Below are 4,637 nucleotides of genomic sequence, written 5' to 3'. Positions count from 1 at the left end.
GTGATCTAAAGTCTAAACAACTGGCTGGGTTTCTCTTTTCACTCACCAGCTTGTCATCTTTGATTTTTTTGTCTAAATTAGTCCTTGTGGCATCGTTAAAAAAAGAAAAAAAAAGTTCTAAATTCATTTCACTCTTTTTTTAATGACTTTATTTTTTAATCTTTAAAGAATATATCACAGAAGAAGCTTAATGTTAATTTTTCACTTGATCACAAAAATTGGAGAGAAATGTCAGGGCATGGAAAGCCCCTGTGGACAAGGTGCTTTTAGAGTTCAGGGATCTTCTTGTGTGACTTGGATGAATTACACCAACTAGGCCCCTGACACTTCAAGTCAATTAGTACTATCACTTAGATGGAAACATCATTTGACTGTTTCATTACAAATGAGGACTCACTTTTTCTGAAAATGATGTTTGTTAAAGCCATTTTTTGTTTTGATTTGTTTTGTTTTGTTTGCTTATTGGTTATTGGTTGGTTTTGAGCTGCTAAAGAAGGGAGCTTTGGATTAGAGGGACCCATGATTGGGGTCCCAGTTCTGATGTTTGTGATAACCCACACACCTTAACTCTCTCTCTCTACATTAGCTTCCTTCCCCAAACCTACAGAGCCTGTGTGAGTGAGAAGCTTAATAAATAGCAGAAACCATTAACATCTACTGGGCTAATGAAGGGGGGCCTAACTTTTCTACAGTCTCCAATATTTACAAAGCAGTTTGGCCTTGCTGGGGAAGTAAAAGGATTCAGCATTTTAAAAGCTGGCAGGCAAGGTCAGAACAGAAGAAGATAATACAGGGGCAGAATTCATATTTCCTAAGGGCCCATATTTCCTAAGAAGGATCCTCTTTCATTTTCGATCCACAAATGCATATGTACACACAAGCACACGTGTGTCCATGCGTGTAGAGGCCAGATGACAACCTCAAGTGTCATACTCAAGAATAGTATCCACCTTCTCTGAGACAAGTCTCTCCTTGGCCTGAAACTTGTAGCATAGGCCAGGCTGGATGGCCAGTAAACCCCAAAGACTCACTTGTCCCCAGGTCTCCAGTCACAGGATTCCAAGTGCCCTACCGTGCCTACCCAGCACTTTTAAGTGAGTTCTAGAGGTTGAATTGAAATCTTTACACTTTAGAGGCAAGAACTTTATCAACTTAGTCATCAGCCCATCCTGGAAAAGACCCTCTGAAAGAGAAAGAGCACATACCAGGTGTGCCAACAAAGGCTTGTCAGAACTTGGGAGGCTAAGATAGGACAGTGAATTTGAGGCCAGCCTGAGATACACAGTGATACTGTCTCTCTTAGAGGGGTGGGAAAGGGAGAGGGATAAATGAGTGTAAGCAGCAACATTTCCATCTTTTTCTAAATTACCTTAAGCTGGTGGCATTTTCAAAATATCTACTACCAGTCATTGCATCATGGTTAGCAGGTTCAAAACTCCTTAGAAAGGGTAAATTTGTCTCTATTTCTTGAAAATATGATACCTGCACGATAAAATTTCTGCATCAGTTGATGACTGAGATTCCCAACACATATTGGCAGTTTTCCCAAGAACAAATTTTGATAGACTAAGAGGAACACGTGAAATACAAATAAGAAAAAGACTTCAAGATATACCCAGAAGTTTGAAAGTTTCTATTTTGTCCCCAGCTACAGGGAATGTGACAGACAACAGAGAGTATCGCTTACAGTAGAAAATCCAGGTTGAGTCTTCTTGGGATACTGTGGGTGATCTATTTGTGTCTTACTGAGAAATGGCACTGTGAAGTCTCAAAGTCACAATACCTGGGTGGTAACAAGAAAGAGGTGAGTGAGAGGGCATGGGGAAGGGGCAGGGAAATGGCTCAGTGGGAAAGGTAATGCCACCAAAGCCTGGTGGCATCTGACCATCACACACACACACACACACACACACACATGCACACACACACACGCACACACACACGCACACACACACACACGCACACACACGCGCACACACATGCACACACACGCGCGCGCACACGCACACACACGCACATGCGCACACACACACACACACACACACACAAAGGTCTAGATTTAAAACATGCATCACCAAACCTAGATCAATAACAAATTTAATTCAATTAAAAATTAAATATCTTAGGGACTGGAGAGATGCCACAGTAATTAAGAGAGCTTGATGCTCTTCCAGAGAATCCAAGTTCAGTCCCCATCACTCACATTGGACAGCTCACAACTGCCTGTAACTCCAGCTCTAGAGGATCTGATACCCTCTTCTGGCCTCCTCAGGCGCCACACACACACACACACACACACACACACTAACTCTGTCAGCCCTAAACACATGTATATATGAGCAAAGGGACCAAGTAATGTCTGTGTATACATACATGTAACATGTGCACACACACATGTAACATATACATGTAACCATAATAAGAGGTTATGAATTTGAGGAGAGGTGCAGAAGAGTTTGAAAGGGAAAGCGAGGGGTGGAAACGTTGTAAATGTTTCATATCATGTATGAAATTCTCAAAAACACAAAATATTCAAATGAAATCAAAATCTTATTTTGGAAAGACTTTTGAACCGCCCGTTTGAAATGAAGCTACTACACCGAATACCGTCTACATCTCTTCCTTCGGTGGGTAGAGAGAGTCCTTGGTTGTAACCTGTGATAGGCTACAACCAGCTTTGGCCTTCACCACCAGGGTCTTGATACAGCTCCAGCTGAGTGGGGCAGTGGGTCATTCTAAAATTCCCACAGCTCAGTCTGGGGGCCCCTCCATGTTGAAACAAAGCCACAAAGCAGGGAAAGGACAGCAGGGAACACCCACTGCTGAGGCCTTCATTGTCCTGGGACTATCATGAATACTGTGGGCTGATAGCAGTATTTCAAGACTCTATATAAGACACAAGTACAGCTACCCATTATATCAGAACCAAGGCGTGCTAAGAAAATGCCAAACAGGTAGGGGCGTGTGTGTGTGTGTGTGTGTGTGTGTGTGTGTGTGTGTGTGTGTGACACAAAACCAGCCCTGTTGAGAACCAGTGTTCTGCATACATAGGTAAAGCAAAAGTAAGTCATTAGTGGGATAGTGGGAGAGGTGCTAGCTAGCTGGTGCTTTGTCGCCGTGGAATGATAGATTTCAGACTGTAGAAATAAAAGAGGAAGCTAACTGTGCTTAGAGAACATAAATGTGGCACCCTTTCTATTACCAGGAGGAGGACCGTCACTCCTGCAGTTACTGGTCCACAGTTAGAGAGCCATGAGAAGCCTAGATGTACTAAAATATATCTCCTAAATTCCAATCAGTGGCCCTCTTCACTATGAAAGGAAGGGCAGGCCAGGGGCCGGGATGAGGGCTCAGTCAGCAAAGTGTTTGTTGCACAAGGGAGGACCTGAATCTGAATCCCCAGCATCCATATAAAATGCCAAGCATGGAGGGATATAGCCCCAGTGCTGAAGAGGCAGAGGCAGTGAAATCCCTGGTGTTTGAGGGGTCACCGGTGAAGTGGAATCCTTCCTTGAGCCCCAGATTCAGTGAGACCTTGTTTCAGAACAAAATAAGATAGAAAGAGTTTGAGGAAGGCACCTGACTTGTATGTGTACATGTACACATATGTATACATACACACATGTACACATACACAAGAAAAAGGTGTTCTGCAAGGCATCCAAGTATGTAGTCTCAATTCAGCTTTTTTCCACTACAGCTTCTGTCCCTAATGCCTATAATTACTATATAGAAGCTCCTTGAATTGTATAGACTTTAGATCCCACCCACTTTGGCGTGAGATATTTTTATTTATTTTCAAGTCTTACACAATAAAGTTTATAACATCAATAAAAGCGACCTAAGTAAACAACACATCAACTGGTGATGGGAAACGCCCACGGCTTTTGTTTTCTCCTGTATCACTTGCAGTCATTCGGTTAAAACAGAAAGGCAAAGTAACGATACTAAAGAATATGAATGCAAAAAGAATTCTGGTTCTGTTCTAGGCATTTTCAGACAGCTAAGTGAGAGGGGGCTGAGACCTGACAGCCTCTCCCTGCCGGGTCTAAGCTAAGCCTGAGGGAGAGGCAAAAGAAGTAAACAGAGCCTGGAACTTTGCAGAGTTGGAGATGGTGCCAGAAATTCTCTAAGCAGGGACACGCCTTTCTCTCCTTTCACCTGCAGCAGTGTCATCATTTGGAATAGACCGGAGCTGTGGGAGCACTGCCTGCATTCCCAAAGAACAAATGTCAGCACAGAGGGGCAGAGAACAATCCATGGAATTACATATATGTTACATATGTATATGTATAAACATGTATATATTATGTTATATGCACAATTTTGTATATACATGTGTGTGTGTGTGTGTGTGTGTGTGTAAAATCTTTCTCTTTAGAGCCACCTGCTAAGATTAGACTATGCACCCACCACATTCCTGCCCCTTACTGTTTTCCAGAAGCAGCCCAGTCAGGAGGCTGACTAGGACTCCATGACAGAATCAGTCATTTTTGAATAGTCTTTAGAAGACAAAGTTCAGGTCAGATAAAACTGGTTGTTACTTGCCCAACAGAGAATCTCTCTACCTCTCTCTCTCTCCTCCTCCTCCTCCTCCCCCCCTCCCTCTCTCCCTCCCTCTCTCCCTCCCTCCCTCC

This window comes from Mus pahari, chromosome 1 (genome assembly GCF_900095145.1).
Source record: "Mus pahari chromosome 1, PAHARI_EIJ_v1.1, whole genome shotgun sequence".
Classification (NCBI taxonomy): domain Eukaryota; kingdom Metazoa; phylum Chordata; class Mammalia; order Rodentia; family Muridae; genus Mus; species Mus pahari.
The sequence above is the reverse complement of the archived record's forward strand: the minus strand, read 5'-3'. Positions refer to the sequence as shown.